The sequence below is a fragment of the Cynoglossus semilaevis genome, chromosome 7 (genome assembly GCF_000523025.1).
Source record: "Cynoglossus semilaevis isolate Cse_v1.0 chromosome 7, Cse_v1.0, whole genome shotgun sequence".
Classification (NCBI taxonomy): domain Eukaryota; kingdom Metazoa; phylum Chordata; class Actinopteri; order Pleuronectiformes; family Cynoglossidae; genus Cynoglossus; species Cynoglossus semilaevis.
The window spans coordinates 8142491-8163118 of NC_024313.1; the positions used below are offsets into that span (position 1 = coordinate 8142491).

Below are 20628 nucleotides of genomic sequence, written 5' to 3' on the forward strand. Positions count from 1 at the left end.
TGGACAGAATGATCCACTTTACCCCATTAGAGGAAAACGTGATGTTCCCTGCCATCCCAGTGAATACGGGTTGTCATGGAAACCAACTGCATTGTCGCAGAGATCTCACTGTGGTTCTGTTTGTCCGTCTGATCGTCTCTCCTCACATCCATGTAGTTCTACACCCAGATCATCAGTCATACACTTCTGTTTTTGCCCGTAGGCTGAAGTGGGGAACAAAATACAACACAGATAGATGGGTCAAAACACATGCAGCGACTCCATGGACTGTACAGGAGAGAGTCTCCTCGGCCTTTGACAGCATGATAGATGTGGGCCACACCATGCAGTTCTCTGTTGTCAGTGCTTATCATTGTGTCTTTGCAATTGTGATCTGGGCTGTTTCCACTGATTATGTATCAGGTAGATTATGTGCTTTAATCATGCTCTCGTCTCACTGATCGGCTGATGTGCTCACTGTGTTTCCTGCTTATCCAGGCCACCAGATGTCAAAATCCGGGGGCTTTGTGCGAGTCAGGACCACATTCTCAGCACTGGCAGGAGAGAAAGAAGATGATGACAGATGTGAAGGTGAGTATCAATCTCTGCGAAAAAAGACGATCTGTGGAAGTGTTTGGCAGAGGGCAAGGTGCATGTGTTTGCCAGTGCCTCAGGTTCACCATGTGGTTTTTATTTCAAGTTAATGATTGATGACACGCAGACACACTCACGTACACACTCCAACAAATATTTACAGGACTTTGCAGTATACCCTGATTATTTGTACCGCTAAAATGAACCCTAACCATACCTGATACTAGCCACGCAGGCATCCCCCAGCCCCTGACCCTAACCACATCTTTCACATGTCCATACCTAACTTCAACCTAACCCTAAACCTAAGTTATCTTCTTAACTCTAAAGTAAATCTGGAACTTTAAAATCGCTCTCTCACTCAGCGGAGACCTGCAAAATGTCCCCACAAAGATGTGCCCACGAGTATAGCTTTACCAGGTGCACACACACACACACATATAAAAATATCTATATAGACCACATACTGTATATAAAAATATTCAGTGGCTTTTAGTTCCAAAAAGAAGTCAAGGAAGTAGGACGGAAGTAACAATTATCCACCTGGGGAAACTCTTGTTGCCAAAATAACTATGAATGAAGTCTATATGAAAATGAGGTTAGCGCTCGCCTGATTTATAGGCACCGTAAACATTTTACTGAGGAATTTATAGCCACCTGTTTCAGGTCGTCCTTAGTAGAACAGGGTTAAATTAATTAATATAATTTTTTTTCTAACGCTCTATACTGAGCATCCATGATATTAATGTAATCAGTGGCATTGTTTAATATGCAATAGTAGAAAAATACAAATTAATTATGAATTAAAAATAAATGGCACATTATTGTGTGTAAATGAACCCCATTTTGATTGTAATTTCTTCCTAATTAAAGTTGGTTGATGCTAACAGTTTAGCTCTGGGCTCTTAAACCAAAGGTATTTTATAAAGAACCAAATAAAATCGTTTCCTTCCTTTTTGAAGTCGCTTATTTATTTCTATTCTTTATGAAGCACCTTATGCCATTAAGGTGCATTTCACTTTCAGGTTATGGTCAATTAAGTTTGTAAATGAGTGTGATTTCTAATCATCTTTGAGGCGACCTCAACGCTAACAAATAGAAAAATATGAGGTTTTTCGGTGGAGCTAGTTTAATATTAAAAAAAAATGCAGGAGTGCTTGAATACTCAGAGGACTTTGCTGTCCTGCAGCAGCTGCTTCCCAAACCCATATCAATCCATCTTCCAATACATTAAATGAACTAATGAGATGTAAAAACCTGGCTGTTTAAAGTCAGTGATCACAGGGTGCGGGTCTGTTTCCATAACAGGGCAGCATGTGATATGTAAAGGCGGTTATTATGCAGCCAAGTGCAAATCAAACATCCGTTAACAACAGAGTCTGAGCCCTGTACGAATCTCACTGGAGTCTTGAGCTCGGTGGTGCATAGCTGATGAGTTTCCTGCCTAACTGCTTCCACCAGCCAGCCAGCCAGCCAGCAAGACAGCCAGCCGCTCCCTGGCAAACAAGCCTGTGTATGACTCATCACATGGAGCATGTGACCTTTCTCTTAATGGTGATACACGCGTGAACACACACACACACACACTCACAGGCAAAATCACACACAATGCCAGGGGCTTCCCTCGTCAACAGAGCACCACACGTATTAAATCCCTGACAATCATAAAGAACAGGAAACCCCTTTGTGTTTTCCTTATGTCTGTGCTGTGCACACATGCAGGCACAATTATTCCACTGTGAAGCTGTGTTTAAGAGAGTGTTGATTTTCCCACCGGGCCAGAGTTTAATGAGGAATAAGTCACATAAATGGACCCCCTTAGGACGACGGCCAGGTTAATTTACCCTTTATACACTGTAGATCAGGGCTCTTTCTTCCTCTCAGAGCTCCGTTTACAAAATAACAATGGTGGAGAGCTACACACTCAATTCCAACAAATAAACTCTATCATGTTTCATAGACTGAACATTTATAATATATTATTGTCCACATTTGACATTATAGTAGTATACACAGTATAATGTTCACCAAACCTACAGTGTCATATATTTGTCAAATATTAAGCCCTGGAGACCCCTGCTGTAGATGAGTGAATAAATGAAGATCGTCCCAGTAACTGTATATCAGTTTCTGTGCCAATGCCATGTGCATATTCATGCAGATGCAGTCATTATTACTGATGTGAGCATGGCACTCTGCATACACTACAAGCACAGATAAATATTCATTACACATGCACGGCAAGTGTGTTTGTGTGTGTGTGAACATGTGAGTGTACGGTGTGTGTGTGTCCTCTGGGGTGACAGACTCTGCTGCTCTGGGCTGTTTTTGTTTATGTTTGTGCAGAGTGAGAGTCAGTTTATGCAGAATCAGACTAATGCCACAGGAAGTCGTCGACTCCATGAATCCAGCACGCAGGAGTGGGTCCCTAATTCCACACCGCGCAGACGTTAAAGTCGCACGCTTTGGTCAAAACAATGCAGAGGGGCAGAAATGCAAAGTGAGGGCGAGCATCTCCAGGTGTGCAATGATGGCAGTGAAGGCATCTCATTATCTTTCTGTCAGATTTGTCTGCATCTTGAAGAGGGTAGGAGAACGCTCCGCAGCAGGGAGGAGTTCATCAAAGACATCAGAGGCTGAGACGACCACATTAATATTCTGGTGGCCTCGTGTGTGCATACCACTTCTATTATGCAGAAGTCTATGCACAAAATCTTTTTACAAATTAAAATCATGGACTATATATAAGGAAGAAAGAAAAAACGTGAGTATACAATAAACATTAAAAGGTTCGAAATAGTTATAAGGGTTTCTAATTTAGATTAGATGGAACCTTATTGATCCCACACTTGGAAAAATGCTTTTTGGAGGGAGTTCCACGTCAATGGTGCGTAACTAGAACATGCAGTTTTCCCCAATAGGTGTTAGAACCTGGAGCTCTTTAGCTAACAAAACGTATGTATATGTGATGTAAACAGCTGAAGTTTTGAGTTGGTTCCCGTCCAGGCTAACAGGCTAACAGGCTAACTTGAGCCCCGACTTAGACAGATATCTCTGTTGTCACACTCGTCTGTCTTTTAACACTGAAATTAATGATGGAAGGGTCAGGACTGTCGGCGGAGTTCTCACCAAGAGACATCAGCGAGGTGATTAATTTTCCCTGCAGTGCAGCCGGGGCCGTGCAGGTGTCAGGACGCTCACGTGTGGCTGTTTGATTAGTGACAGCAGGACATGTTTGCTCGCAGCAATCAGTATAAAAGTAAAAAAAAAAAAAAAAACACTGTCTCTCTGTGGCTCTCACGTTCGCCTGCACATGCCCAAACACACAAACTGATCTGCCCTCCCCAGGGTCACCTTGAGCTGCACAAATTGGCTTTGGCTGCCAGTTGTAAATTAGTCAGCCGCTGCCGCTCCCTTTCAAGCTCTTCACTTGACTCTCCTTCGTTATGATTTCTGTATTTTCGTTCTTCAGCATCTCCTTCTCTGTCTGCCTCCCCAGCACACTGCTACTTTCTAATTCTACTGCAACCCTCCCCCTCTTCCCTCACCCGCTCGCCACTGTCATCTATCATAGCCTTATTTCCTTTATTTTCCTTTAATTTGCACTTCGTCTTTGTCTTCTGGAGCACTTCCTTCACTCCTTCACTTCACTCTCGTCCATTCACTGACGACTGAAGTTGGAGGTTTTTTTTCTCCTTGGTATCACTGAAACCAGCTGCTGTGACATTTCTCCACCCATTCATTCAGCCGGCTGTTAAATACAGCTCCAACTGTTTCTCTGGACTTATCGCCGCAGTGAATGAGCTCACGTCCTCGGCTGACGTGCAGGAACTTTGGAAAGTACCTCGGTTTGGGAAGATTGATGCTGCCGTGTGGCCAAAACAGCGGCGTCAATTAATTTCCTGGGCGCCGCGACGTCAGTGGAAATAAGCACCTGTTTAATAACTGCCATCAGCGTAGGTTCTCGTTCACGGTGGAGTGAGTGTGTGAAGAGTGTGAGGCGTGAGTGCTCCATTTATGAGGTGCTGAATGACAGTGAATATTAACTTTGTCAGGAGGCTGTGTTTATCCTGAGTCAGCAACTCTTCTTGTGATACTAGAGCTTCTCAAATGAACACATTCATTATTCAAATTTTTAGGAAAGTATAAGAAGTACACTAACATACAGTACTGTGACCTGTGTCAGCAAATACAAATGTTTGTGATGGAGGAGTCTGATGGATTCTTGGTGTCCATGTTTTATCTCTGCCACATCTCTGTGTACTGTAGAAAGACCTGCACTCTGAGGCAGGGGTCTCTCTCTCTCTCTCTCTCTCTCTCTCTCTCTCTGATCCAAACCAAGTCGTCATCTTTCGTCTTGCCACTGGCTGTGTTGGCATGGAAACCCCAGCAGAGTGGGGAACACTGTGTTCGATCAGCAAATGGGTCACATGAACAGAGCAGAGACCACACACACCCACCCACCCAACCACACACACACACACACACCAAACAGACTCACGTAAAACTTGTTAGACATCACATATTTAATCAAGTGCAGTGTTACACAGGATATGAAGTATTTTACCACCAGGCAACAGATTGACCCCCCTTTTCTTCTTGGTGCAGGATGCTGACCCTGCAACACATCATAGAGTTGAATCGTGAGCTCCTCACCACATGTTTGTTTTCCATTCAGTCCTTAATCATTACTAATGTTGACATGTCCCCCCCTCCTGCCCCCCAAATGGCTTTTCCATTTGGGGTCAGGTTCAAAGGAAGTGTGTGGAGGAGCTTTTGTAAAACTGAACCTCGACCTCCTTCACGTAGACTCCGACAGAGTTTGACTGAATTTAGAAGGTGAGGAAAACACCGGCCTCTCCGGTAAAAGGAGAGCCCCGTATATGATGACTCATCGCTGTTGACGGGAAACGTGCAAATGCATCCTCAGAGTAGAGCAGAGGGGAGAAGACATTTATAGTCCGGGCCAGTTTGTACTTGGCTGCAAAACAGTGTTTATGGTCCACGGAGCAGTCAAAAACTTAGCATAATAGGAATTATGTGTGTGTTGGGCCTCGGCCACATCGCGGCGACCTTGTAAAAAGTATCTGCAGGGCAACGTGATGCAATCAATGATCATGTTTACTGCAGACAGGATTCGGTCCGGCAACTTTTCGCAATTAGTGCTAAACTGTGGCACAGGTGATGTAAAGAGATAGCAAACGGAATTGAGATAACACACACACTCACACACACACACACATTCGTGTGAGTATGTCTAGCTGGTTCTCCTCCATGGTTTCGGACTGGCATTCAGTTACATCATTCTTTGGAGAACGGAAGCTCAGATTACAGGAAAGACAAACACAGGCCTCTAGGGTCTGTATGTGTGTGTGTGTGTGTGTGTGTGTGTCGGTGCAATTGCTTTCTCTCTATGCTCCTGTTACGTAACCAATCAAAATGCCCAGTTTGTTTCCCTTGATGGATTTAGTTTTGTTTGGGTTCCGATTTCATCACACGGTTTCGGGCGCTGCATCCAGCAAAGACCGAGGCCTTTTGAATTCTGACGAGACGTATCTGCAATTAAAATATACACGAAGAGTTACTATTCTGTTTGAAACGAATGGCCGTCTTAATAAAAGTAATCTACTTTACCCAAGATACTACAGCATCAGCTGAGCGCTAACACCAAATTGGAAATAAATAGTCTGGATTCGGGGGGTTAAGTGGAGAACGCTACTATAAAGGTCATTCGAGGAGAGTGCATTTTCTCTCAGGGTGAGTCTCTCCCACATTAAAAACAGCCAATAGTTCCAGACAATAGAGCAGGGCGACAGAAATTACCATGGAGAAGTACAGTAGTAATAAAACAGGGAACAAGACACAGCTCACCGGGCCTCTCTCCTCCCTCGTGTCTGAGTTAAATGAGTGCTGTACGATTAACGAGTGCAAATGCGCCCACAGATGTTCCACACATCATTTTCATCCATAATTTGGAAGTGGGGCTGGAAACTGTCCATCAATTTATCTCTGTATGTTATTGGAGCTGCCTCCGTCCCTCTCTTATGCAAACAGAAGCGGGATGAATTTCACAGTCTGTTTGAAGCTCCGAGGATGGATGGGCACGGAGCCTCTCAGTATGCCGCTGCCGATGCAGCTACTCCCCTCACAGCAGCTCTGGAGCTGGCTGGCTGTCATACATGTCTGCTGCCATTCACAGCTTTCATGTTCTCATCTCAGAGACTTGAGCCAGCCCTGTTGATTAGGTGTGTTAAACCTATAGGGAGAGGGCCATGCCTGCACCGTCAAGCGCTCCGCCGTCCTTTCAGACTAACGCTGTCAGTGCGAGCTCTGGTATTGTCATGCAGAGACGAGCTTCACCTGCCAGGAAAATGAAAGGTTTGAAAAGGTGGCACGGGGGGATCTGGAGTACAGTTATCCCCCGATCTGCTGCTGCAGTGGAGTGGGAAAAAGAGAGTCAAGGTGACACAAACTTTTATGACAAGTTTTTAAATTAGACGTAACATAGAGCAGCATAAATGTCAGGGCTTTGATTTTACATCTCGGTTGGTTTTGGGTTTTTTTAGATTTGTATTTTAGTCACGTTTCCTTTTCTGGGCTTTTGAGATGAGCAGTTTGGTTTTTCTATTTCTGTCACACACTCCGCCGCTCAGGTTAGTGTTCTTACTCACTGGTCTGTATTCTCTTTGCTCTATCCTAACCTGCCCACCTGTTCCCTGTCACTTTCCCCCCTCTCTCTCTCTCTCTCTCTCTCTCTCTCTCCTGTTGTTATATCCTCTCCCTGTGGCGTCTTTAGCTTTTTTTTATGTTTCCTTTGTCCTTTGTTAGTTCACCGTGTTTCTTGCTCTCTTTTGTAGCCTTTTCCCTAGAAAGAGGTATTTTTGGATTCCGGGTTGTCTGTTTCCGCCTGAAGTTGTTGTAATTTAAAGAAATCTCTCTTCCTGTCGCTCCGCTATGGGATCCTCTTTGGTAAAAGACTGTTTTTTTTTACTCACCTTCTGCATCACATGGTTTGATTCTGTTGGCTGCTCCTGTTCAAGAACCAGCAACTCATTATACTTTGATTCCTTACTGTTATTTATAGTAAAGAAAACTTCACTTCTGATGTTTAAAAAAAATGTCTGACCAACATGTACAGACTGCTCTTGGTTTGGACTGAGTCCTGTCGTATCCAGCCTCAAAATATCTTTGTGTTTCCGGTCTGACCAAACTCTGTTTGGGATCCTGACTTTGTAGCGCCCACATGTCACAAATCTCTTTTGTCGTGGTGGCCGTGGTTTGGTGGACGAGGTCATCTGTCGACTGGAGAGTCAGAAGTAGCTTCCTCCAGTTCCTCTCCTGTGGGTCTGTGGGCGAGACACTGAACTAAACCCCAAAATTATACTTGGCAATTAAACCAAGGCTAAAATCCAAACACTAATATTAATGAAAGTCTTGCACTTGCATCCACACATTAATATGCTGACTTGATTTGGTCCAAACTAGGCCAACATCCCACATTACTTCAAAGACTGCGAGGCAAATAATGTACATTGTAGATTTCTCTCCACCAAGGACTCAAAGAGGATTCCAGTCCTTTCAGTTCCAGCTAGAACAGCAAGTTCTTCTTCTAATTAGTCTTAGAAACAGTGCTCTTCCTGCCTCAGGCTTTATTAGCAGAGAATAAGATTGAGCTGTGATTAATCAGTGTGAGGGTAAAATTGAAGTGAAAGGGCGCACTATACTGCGCACGCCTCGCAGTTCTATAGGACACCGGCTCGCTGAAGTCTAATGAAGAAGCGCTAATGAAGAGGAGGGAAGGACAGAATCTCCCCATCACTGGGTGCAGATTAAATTTACAGAATCCTGCAGCACATCGCTCTCACTTCCAGGAGTCCCCATCGCTTCCTATAATGCAATTCAGCAGGGTGACAATAATGTGGCGCTCATGCAAAACCTGTTGGCTATATGCAAAGTACCGTCACTCAACTCGGGCGGGGGGGGACAAAGATAAGATGGCAGTGATAAAGGAGAGCACAGTGATGATGGAGGTTGATGCTGAGGACTCTAATTTCAGACGTCCAACTCCTCCATAAATCACATGCACAGGTAGATATCTGCAGGCCTGCCACTGCGGACGTTGTCACTGTGAGTCCTTTTGTCCTGAAATGGCTGCTACAGCATCTCTGTGCCATGTTTAGTTTATTCTTGAATTATGCTTTTCTTATCACGGCTCTTCCTGACTCTAGTGGTCTTCCTGTATTTCTGTCTCCTGTGACTCACAGTGATTGGCTGACAGTAGCATCACTACCACCCCCCCCCTGCAACTCTGTCTCAGAGCTGAAGACCAGCAAACAAGGAGATGATAAGAGAGGTAGATTGAGACTTTTGCCGAGCAGTTTTTGAATGACAGGTGGAATGAATAATAAATTATGGGAGGGGTAGAAGTCTATCTGCCCCGCTCCAGCCTGTTCAACATGAACATTTAAAACTGGATGAACTGTGATGCTAATTCACTAAACATGGTCATCACACAGCAGCCAGGGTCAGATTCACATCTCACGTTACGATCCGTCAATCGCCCCGTGTTGTTCAGCGTCTCTGGCAGGAAATACCACAGACAATTAACACTTCCTTTCTCTCAGTGTCTTCGGATGAGCCAGGAAGTTGAGAATGAAGTGGAGGAAGACAGGGAGGAACAGGCGCTCGACAGCTTCACTTGCCCTGACCTGGCGTTTATGCAAACGTGCGTGAGGGAAACACAAAAAGCAAGCAGCGTGTTGTCAAAGGGGTTTCCACTCAGACTCGCGGCCCATTTGAAGCAGCTAGGGCATTGCAGGAAGTCTCAGGTTTTGCTTTATTTTTTTCCGAGTAGGTTGAAGACACCAGCGCCTTCGTAACCAGAATGTCAGACTGGAAGCATGTGCAGCACAGAGCAGAGCAGCACGAGAGGAGCATGGTGCACAGAGATGTGCTGAAGTACAATTTTTAAGTCGACATAGTCAACCTGCTGTGAGGCTGACAGCTGACAGTACAACTGAGGAAGTAAAACGGAGAAACAGTACAGTAAAATGAATGGAGCTAGTACTGCAGAGAATATTTTGTAGTAGTTGGATTAGTATTTCCAGAGAGTCTGTGAGTCAGGATGATAAATGTCATTTAAACCCCGATTCAAGGACACTTAGGACATTACTGTGTGTGACTGATAGTGTCTTGTTTCAGTGAAATCAAAAGTTGCCATGACACTTCATATTCAGGTTCAATTCTAATCAGTTTTCAGAATCTGCTGTGTCTCTTGATGATAATGACAGATTCATATAGGCCAATCCCATATCTACATATTTTAACTGAGACGGTACGGTAAATGCCTCGCCATGAATGTCAATAATGTAAAGACTTTCTCAAATAACAGGTTGACACTTGCAAAAAAAAAAAAAAAAGGAATCCAAGGCGCGCCCTTCTCATTTAGTGACTTATACATATTTGTTCAGACGACGTTAGTCTTTTGAACTGATGGGAACTTTGTTGAAAACTGTCACTTGCTGGCTGTTGGCCATTCCTTACTGCAATGCAGTATATTACCAGGGCAACTTTGTGAGTTTGGGATCTGTGTCTCTGTGACAAATATTGAAATTGAAACCACCAGGTCTGAAAAATAGGAAGTCCAGTCCATCTTACAATGTTAAATTGGTGGTTGTTCACGGAGAACATCGATTAAAAGGGTAATAATCTGTCCAAGCTAACCCACACCGTAAGACAATTTGCAAACACTGCAGAGAAGTATTAAAGTCGCTCGGAATATATGACGAAAATCTCATTACAAAGGCCAAACAGCATGTAATCTTCTTCTTTTTTTTCATCCCTCTGTCTGCCTAATACGCTCTTTTGTTCTTCTGCTTGTGCCTTCAAATATGCAAAGCAGGCATTTCCTTTCCATGCTGTAATGAGCACAAAAATGCAAAGCAGATCAAAAGTTAGAATTGAATAAGTTCCACACTCCGCATCAATAATAAAGGACTTTTTTACTGAGGTGTCGTCTCCTCCGGCCGCATTAAACTTCACGGGTTCACACGTGTTAATTGCTGAGCGTTAAAGCTGACCTTGAAATAATTAAATCAAATAAATGTTGCTCACTCTAAAACAATCACCACGTCACAGTGAAAGACGGGATCGTAAAAACCCCGTAAATAGAGGTCAAACATGAGCCGGCTCGTGTTGTTGGAGTGATGATGTCTGAGAACTGCAGTGACACTGTTGGCTGAACTGACACAACCCGTGCACGGCAGAAGCTAGATGTCTGTAAATCGTGTTGTTGTTTCAGGGTGTCACTGCCTTAAACACACTTTCTGCTCCTCTCTCTCTCTCTCTCTCTCTACACACACACACCCGCTGGCTGTACTTAACTATCTGCACTCTTTTATGAGCTCTACTTCTGCATTAATGCACATAAGCGTGTATGTACAGTGCACATGTGCATACATGCCTAAGTACTGGTGTGTGCGTGTCAGTGAAAACTCATCATGTCATTATGAGGCACTCATTATAAACTCCCAGGATGATTTTTTTATGCCAAGCATAAAGCCTCGGGGGGGCAATGCATTAACTTTAACTCATAAACTATATGGCTGTGGTATAATGTTCCTCCTGAGAGAGGCAGCGCTTCTGATTCTCTTCAACCAAACGGACTAGTTTAATGACAGACCGCCCACGCTAAACAGGCTAAATGTAAGATTGAAGCCTGGTTTTTGAACCTTGACCAAAGACCGTCACCCTCACGGATTAGCACACTGGCCATGACAGGGATAATCTTGATGGTAAAGTTGCACAGAAGGGACATATTAAACAAACAGGAGTTCATTAGCGTGCATCTTAAACCTACTTCCGTGCATGTCCAAGTTACACAAACGCATAAATACAAGACCACAAAACGTCCCAGGGGACATGTGACATATCATGTAACCAAATTAAGAGTAAGGGATTGGTTTGACCTTTGTTTTAGTAGCAACAAGCATATAGAATAATAGCTTCCTGTCCTGTCGTTGAGAGTTTGAGTTAGAAATCTGTCATGGTTTTAAAACATTTAACCACTGAGGCATTATATACATCCCTAAAATTAGAGTAAGCATCACCCAAAAAAACTAATTTATGACAAAAATAAATGGTTAAAAACAACTCCCCCCCCTCCCTGCCTCCTCCTGTATATTTAACCTCTAGAATACAATTTTCTGGCACTTTTAAAGGTGCGCATTTATCAGTAAAGCTGCATTTCTCTCAGGTTAAAACATACATGCTAAAGAAAAGCATGAATCCTCTCTTTGTACATCCATTCTCTAACACTAGTACTCCAGTATTGGCTACAGATCTAGGACGTTCTTAAAGTCGCTTTTCTCTGAAGTCAACTAACGTCCTTGCTGTCGCATCGTTTCTAATAAATCTCATTACCTTTCTTGGTATTGTTTCTTTCCTGCAGCACCTCTTGGTGTTTGAGGCCCTCGAGACAAGTCAGACCTTATCAGCAACAGTCAAGGTGAATTCCCTGTCTCCCAGACATGGCTGAGCTATAGGCCACGCAGGTTTCGCACCCACAACTCTGCCTTGCATCATATTTCGATCAGAGCCAAAAACGAGAAGCGTTGGAAATTCAGCCATCTGCACCAGGCGCAGCTGAGGAAAATACTGTAAAACTTTCATCAGTTTTTGTAGACTGGGTGTGTGCAACATTGCTGAAAGGTGCAGTGTAAGACTAAGAGACCTTGAAGACGTAAGTTAGATTGGAAACTTTTGTGAGTCCCTATGTTGCTACATTTGTACTTTTGCCTAATGGCCCCACAAAAATTATTGATTGCTGCCGTTCGGCCGGCTAGAGCCAAGCTGCTCCATCATAAGTCTTTCTGCTGTGAGTCTGTATCCAGCCGTGATGAATGGAAGTGCTCTGGTACTCCCCCATCAGGAGACATGCTTTCCTGTTGTCCAAGCCCATTAATGCATTATAAATGAACCCACTCGCATCTTCAGAAAGACATGTGAGGCTAGTGAGACACCACAGACCAGTGCTTCCTGTCTTCCAGTAAAGCGCACCCAACGCCGCGTGACCTCGTCGGCAGGAAACCATGTGATACAGCAGTACAGGACCACTAAACCAAAGATAGACTGCATACTTAAAGCACAATCATTTCCCACAGTGCTCAGACAGAATCCAAAATTCCGTAATTGTTGCAACACATTAGAAGACAATGACATCATTAAGTACTTCAGTTTCAGTGAGGATTTAAATATTTACATTTGATGATAATTAATATCAAAAACAATATTAGGATGCATTTTAGTTATTATATTATTTAGTTATTCAGTTGATCTTTGACCTGGCCTACAGCAGATCTTAATTTGAGTTGTTAGGAGGGGTTGTTAGCAGAACTAGCTAAGCCTGGCTAAGTTTTGAACGAGCACTTTGGTTAGTAATAAGTCACAACTTTTAACATCATCTGAGGTTAGAATGTAGGTGTGAAGTTTGTTTTTTTGGTGGTGGTGGGGAGGGGGCGGGGTGGACAGCTCAACAAAACAATTCAGCTCTAAAAGTAGCTGATCAGTTATTGATTGACAGCTTCTGAGACTGGTCTGAGTGGAAATTTATGTTGTCAACCCAGTGGAAACCCATGAATCTGGGTTTCTTGTAAGAGATGGAAAATGATTCAACCAGAGCGAAGGGTTAGGAGGAAAGAAATCCTTACCTTTAGAATCAGCACACTCATGTCATGGAACAAAGGTCCATTAATACCATTTGACTCAACACTCCTCAGGTATATTCACTGTATAGCATAGTGTGTCGTGCAGCTCTGACCTACATTCCTTTAACAGGGTTAAACGTTTTGATTCAAGTGTAACACGTAAGAGCTGAACTAGTAAAAGATCTCTTTTCAAACCCAGGGCTTTGTGCTGTGTGCCACCATATGCTCTGTGATGCAGTATCCTGCCCCCTGCTCAGGGCAGCCGTCGGCTATCTCTTACACACGTGAAGAAGAAAAAAAAACGCAGCGCACAAACAACATTGTTTTGACTAGAAGAAAGAAAGGAGAGATGGTGCTGTGATCCATTTAGGTTGGTGAAGCCCCAGAGCGAGCACAGAGGTAATATGAACAGCAGTAGACATGCAACACACACACACACACATGCATGCGGTATAGAGACACACCTGCACACACACGCAAACTTACACTGGGAGAGTGGGAGCTACAATGGAAACTCTGAGTCATCTGCACTCCTTTGCCATTCTGAACCTAAATCATTGTGGCATTGAGTCACTACAGGGCTTCCTGTGTGTTCATGTGTGTGTCTGCAAGTGTGAGCGTGGACAATCTACCTGGGGTTTATATGCGTACATCTGCAGTTGTATTTTATATGCATGCACAGCCTGGTGTGACAGAAGCAGGTTTGCACATGGCAATCCTAACAGAACTGAAAATCCTAAGGATTCCAACAGGCTTGGTGAAAACTCCACAAACAATATTCCCTGTTGCTGAATCACTCATGTTGTGATGCCATGTACTTTTTAAGGTACAGATTTGGCTAACATGCACACCTGCTAGGCAGCTTGTCTCTCAGATGAAGTGTGAACTGTAGGCAGTCAAGGATGCTGTAAATAGCAACATCGAGGGGGGATTTTTTTTTTCTGTCTTACATATTGGTCTCCTGCTCACCTCTCATGTATCAAAACCCCGCCCCCATCCTACACTACTCCTCTTTTGACTGCACAAGCTCAGCCCCTGACGTTCAATGTATTCCAATCACACATAATAGGGTTGACATGTCAACACAACTCTGGTCAGCAATCACACACTTTCCATGAAGATAATAAGGGCTTTTAACATTCCTGTGGCACCAACAAGATTATACAAATGCACACAGGCGCATTCATGCACACACATACACAGTTAAGGGGATTTGCAGAGGGCATAATGATCTGTCGCTGTGTGTTTGTGGTCGCCGTGGCTTGATAAGCATGATGCCGACATGAAAATGAACATGATAAAACGTTATACATTGTGTCGCTGCTTCCCAGCCGTGTTCTGCTTCTGTTCGATGCTATCACACAGTTCTTGGCAGCCAGCTAGCCGTCATGGTAACATGCTACCCACAGAATTTAAAGATAGCACTTATAGAGCAGTCACCAGTCAGATGTACGGCAGCTTATGGGGATGAGAAAAACATGATTGGATTCTGCTGTAGGAATGGGAACCGTTGAGCGACGCTGTGCTGCTGCATTCACTTTGCAAACTTCCTTTGTCGTTTTATAGCAATCAAAGGAGATGGTATGACCTTGCCCCCCCCCGCCCCCCCTCCACCAAATAACTCCTGAAGACCACAGTGTGCTTTTGTTAGTCTGGCTGCCAGTTGTTGATCAAGAGTCTTCTCACACTGAGTTAGGGTTTGAACTGATGCGAAAATCTGTAGGAGTGATTATGAGACAGGAAGGTGGGACGCTTTGAAACTGAAACCAGCCAAATGGAATCAGAGGCACGTTTAGCCAACCGCCATCAGCCCACTGCTGGCTACCTAAAAGCTCCTGACCTTTGAGAATTAGTCGGATATGGAAATGTTGCTTAACGGGTTGTGAACACACACAGAGCTCCAGTGTGTATGAGTATGCACCAAAGAACACACACGAGCATGCTCACCCCTAACGGAGGCTTTGGTTTGTGTAGAGAAACTTGAAAGGACTTTGAATGAAAACCACAACAAACATACTGCAGTGGCAGGTTTAAAATGCATGCACCGTACTGTTGGATAAAAAAAAAGAAGAGATAAAGAAAAGAAAAGCAGGTAACAACTTATTGGTGCGCCTTCACTTCAGGCAGGCAGACTAGGAAAAATGAAGTGGCTGGCTGACTTAGATGACTCATCCCCATTGATGAGCTTAACAGCCATCGATTCCACTCCAGGGAGCGGGCCCCAGCACTTACCCCACTGCACTTGGGCTTGGGCTAGGCTTCCTCCAAACTCCCCCTCTCCCAGCAGAAGGCCTGGAGCTTAAATTAGAGCTCTGGCAGAGGGCCATAGGAGAGAAGAGCAGTGAGCAGGCAGCAGCCATTCACTGGTCTGAAAGCCTGAGTCACATTCATTGTAACACGGAGTCAGGACTGGGGGCCGGCTTTAAGTGGGCCTGTTGGGTGTTTTTTCACAATGGAGTGTTGCAGAAGGCTTTCAACGTAGTTGGAGGCTGGGTGCTGATGCTGATGCTGATGCTGATGCTACTGCTGCTGATGCTCAAGAGCAACTCATGTTACAGCACAAGATACGGTCAGGCTGATCAATGAAAGCTGCTGTTGTTTGTCTGCTATCCACACAGTGGACGTCTTAAAATAGAAAAGCAGTAAGGTAGAGAATACATGCTGTGTTAATAATACATTGTTTTTCTATTTTTGTGAAACGTTAGCATTATATTTTCTGCAGTGTGACTAGTGTGTCAGAAATGTACAAGCCCCATTCTGAAAAACGTTGGTGCAGGAAAAACTGAAATATTCTGTATCATTTATTTTAACTTTTTACAAAACAACAGACGAAGAGTGATTTTGTTGTTGCTGTTGTTGTCGAATTTTATTTTGTAAGGAAAACAACTATAATATTTACCATGGCCTGCAGCACACTTCAGGGCCCTGCAAACAGCAAGTCACCTGGGTTATTGGGAGTTTGGGTATTAAGATATACAGTAACAGTTCTGCTGTTTACATTATGAAGGGGTCACCACGTTGTTTTAATATTTTACAACAATTTTCTGTTTAAAAAAAGAAAGGTTGTAATTAGTGACCATAAACTGTTGTTCATTTTTATTTTGTTAGAGTAATGCACAGAGGGGAAATTGCTGAGGGTAGGCCACGGGCAGAAAGTGCTGAATGTGTATGACCCTTGAACCCTCAGGCGCTGTTGCATAATCAACATCCGTGCTTCAATAACAAATACGACCACATTAGGAAATCATTAGCATTGGCCTTGACACATCCTGTCACTGTGTCACACACAGGGGAAGCCATTCATTTCAAGGAGTAACAGTCAAGTTAGCTGGGCCTGAGCTTGTCTGAGAGGGACAGGGTCTTCTCTGATCAGATTAGTCCTTCTTATGTCTTCTTTTACAATAGAATGGATGTCAGTCACTACATACTAGACAGGAAAATAAAATCAAATCTTTTTTATAAAAGCTGTGAATTCACCTCTGATGGTGTAAGGGCGCATTACTGCGTCTCTGATGTGAAGGTACCACTGATGCAGGGCATTTTATTGGTACTTCACAGAGACATTATGGTGCCCTGAAGACAATGTCTTTACCCAGGAACACAATGGAGAGAGGACAATGTCAGGCTTCATTTTGCACAAATTACACGCATTCCGTCAATCCAACACCTTTGGAGATTGTTATAGGTATAGATTTATCTTCCAGCAGGTGTCGCTCCAGCAGCAATCCGCATAGTGTTTATGCTGAATTTTTGCACAGCATTCTATTTCTAATGCAAACATATCCTGATAAGCTGAAGGTATATTTTTAAAATTTAATTTAATTTATTGTAGTTAACAAGAGGATAGAGTAGAAGTTATTCAAAATATCAATCTGATTAATCATGGGGTAGCTGAGAATTAATTATAATTAACCATGATTAATTGAGTTAAATAAAGATGTGACTAAAGATAAAGATGATTAAAGTTGTGACTAATTCAAATGATGGGATTATTAATATGGAAAAATGTCAACAAAAATATGCAAAAGTTTAGCTTCGCAAAGTCAGTGGTTATAATGGTTATATATAAATATAACAGTTTTTTGTTATTGGTAATAAAAATGAAAGGATGTGTGTGTGTGTTAAAATGGTTAAAATGTCATTTTCATCCTCTTTTTCTGCTGCCAAATCTTGCTGTCTTACAAATCACCCATGAAAAATATCTTAATATACTGCATGTTCCGGGCCACACAACAATATTCCACCGTGACGTAGCACATGCTTTGTTCTGGTGTAATCAATATGAGATGGAAGAGTTATTACACTGAAGACTGGGAACCATTGTTGTATCATATTTGATTTTTTTTTCTTTCTTTCTTTCATTCTGCTCCTTTTGTTTTGTTCACCTCCAAAATGTGATGTTATCAACGTGCGGTGAGATTGCTTTTTGGATGGTTGGCTCATTTTTTTGGCAGTTATTACATCTAAAGGCGGCGAGGTCATTTCAACCTCACAGGTTGCACAGGTTGAAGAGAGCCATCTGTTGGATTACAAATAATGTACTCGGCCTGCTGGCACAATAATACACAATCGAAACAGCATCCCCGAAGTCATTTGGAGCGCACCGTCCGTGACAGGCAAAAAACACAGTCTCAGTTTGGATGTTATTATTTATGCTATTCTAATTCTGGCTTAAAAGTGGATTTTTGTTTAGCCTCTCGTTGGTGTAACGACCTTTGTGATCACTGTGATCATTATAATTGTCAGATGTTTTTCCATCGATGATGGAAAATTGTCAGATGTTTTTCCATCGATGATCCTTCCTATCCTGTGTTGTCATGCATAGTAATCAGAACACGGATAATTACTCTAAATATTCCTTTAAATCCACAGTCTTTTTCTCCGATGATGGATAGTGTACAAGCGCAGCTCATCATTAACAGGGGATCATCAACACAGTTAATGGTGATGTAAGCAGTAAGGCTGGGATTGGACTGCAACATCTGTTTAGTCTAATGGAAAGCACTGTGAAGGAACTGGCTTCCCCCTCTTTCAGAAATACACACACAGACAAACTTGGTCAAAAACAAGAAGAAGAAGCTCTCACATTTACTGGATAAACTTGATTATGTTTTTAAAGGGATAATTCCAAAAAAAAAAATCCTGCTGCATTTTAAGTGGCTGCTCTTACAACATCAGCTCTCATTTGCAGGTTGTTTCTGGGGGGGGGGGGGGGGGGGGCACAATTGTCCAAGGATGCGCTAATGACATTATGCTTGTGTAATTTGCATGTATCTGTGCCTGTTTGGTATGTAGCATGTAGCATGTATGGAAGGAAAGGGTGGAACTGCAATTAGATTTGAAGTGAAATCAGATCTAGGAGGAAATGCAGATCTAGATACTCTTGTGTCCACACACACACACACACACACACACACACACACATCACATCACCTCTGTTTGCATTAACACCGTGTTTGTTGTTAACAGCGCACAATGCTGATGGCCCCTGATGAGGACCGTAGATAATGAGCTTTTGGGAAAACAAAGGGAAGGTGAGTGTGCACAACTGCCCCTCACAGTTTGATCTGCACACATACACTCACACACACAAACAACATTTACGCCAACATCAGGTGAGGTCAGCGCCCCGGCCAAACATGAGGGAGTCAGCAGAAAGGGAAAGGCTGAGGTGATTTACTGAGAAAGTAGCCTCGGATCTTTTCTCATCCCGCAACCATATCTCCTAATCTGTGCTGTATTGACAGAGGACAGAGGCTTCAGAGCAGGTTGTCCTTTAAGAAGAAGAATACTACACAACACATCACAGCTTCTGAGATGATATCTGTGTAGTCTGGATGTCTGTCTGTCAGTAAATTTCAGATGTACGGTAATGACGTTGGTAATTGTTGTGTGAGTCACCGTGATAGGACTTTTCAGTGTCGCTGTGAACTCTGTGACCTGGCAACCCTGTTCATTATCCATTTATACACAAGCTGTGAATTTTCTAAATTACACAGAGCATCAGTGTACTGTCAGCGTAATCACGTGCTGTCATTAAAATCGTCCACCCCAGTGATTCTGAGGTATAGCTATAAGTGGAAATCAACATTTCCCTTATGTCTCTCTTATCTAACGCTGTGTTACTCAGACTGCAGTCACTTGAGTCACATGTCATGCTGAACACGTGGCCGGTGCTGATTGCAACCGGCATGGTTTGTTTGACATGCCAGGCTCCGTGAGCAGGACACAGTGGAAACAGATCGTTACTGTCAGCGCTAATGCTGCTAATGTTGCTAACTGTGACAGTAATCACAGGCCATTCACTCCTCTCCTGCCCCAGTCCCCTGTATCCACAGCACTTGGTGTCCTTCGAGCTTTAGGCTATTTTGCTCAAAGTGAAAGGTGCATGAAAGTACAGACAGTTACGTACATCTCTGACGTGTGAATGCACATCATTAGACGAAGAGTTTCTGACACGGAATGGCTGCAGACATCAACGATGTGATTTAGAACTTGTCAAAGCTCATTCTCTTCTTTATCTTTTTCAGGCTTCGTCATTGGCTGAGGACAGGGTACACCCTGCACCATCACACGGTCACACATCATATCAACAACCATTCACACTCACTCATCTTTGTATTGTCAACCTACAATGTCAAACTAAACTAATCTGCATGTTTTGGAACCAAAAGAACTAAGAGACAAGAAAACATGACAAGGAAATACAAACTCTATTATCTAAATTCCTATTTTGATTCAAAACGTCCTGTAAGATTTAAACAAACCACAGGAAGCTTTGGCCAAAATTTTCAAAGGCACTGTCTAAAATAATCAAGCTTTGTTCCTTCAAGCTGATTGTCATTCAACAGCTTTAGCCGCTGTCCTCAACAAGGGGTCGCTTGACACCGGCAGAACAATGAGTGATTGCACAGAGGAACAATTTCAAAGCAGCATTATGTGTCTCTGCACCTGCCACTGTCTGAAGACAGACACGTCACTTGAGACACAGCAGCACCACAGGCAGGAAGTGGAACCAAAAGTACATTAGTCATTGATGTCCTTGCCAGCCACGTTGAACCCAACCAGCCGTCTGACCGTTGACTAACTCTCCCTCACCCTAAGGTGGTTCATTTGTTTTGGTTTAAGATTTAATGTTGCGTTGACCTGAAGTTGTTCTGCAGAACAACGTAACTAATGAGTGCGGCCCACTGACTCTGTAATTCAATTTGAATGATGGACGTGGCAGTGGGCCTACTGTAATCATGTTTGATGGAGTGCCGGGGCGACGTCGTGATGCTTGGTACTGTATAGTTAGAGGAAATCCAATCTTGACTCCTCCTATCATTTTCCTTTCCAAGCAGGCATGAGA

General features: G+C 43.3%; 1 long non-coding RNA gene across 1 annotated transcript; it reads left to right on the forward strand.

Moving 5' to 3' along the window:
• Nucleotides 1–379: 379 nt before the first annotated feature.
• Nucleotides 380–20321, forward strand: LOC112487255 (uncharacterized). Its single transcript, XR_003050184.1, has 3 exons — nucleotides 380–570; nucleotides 18747–18811; nucleotides 19808–20321. It is a non-coding gene; the product is annotated as an uncharacterized LOC112487255 (long non-coding RNA).
• Nucleotides 20322–20628: the final 307 nt, after the last annotated feature.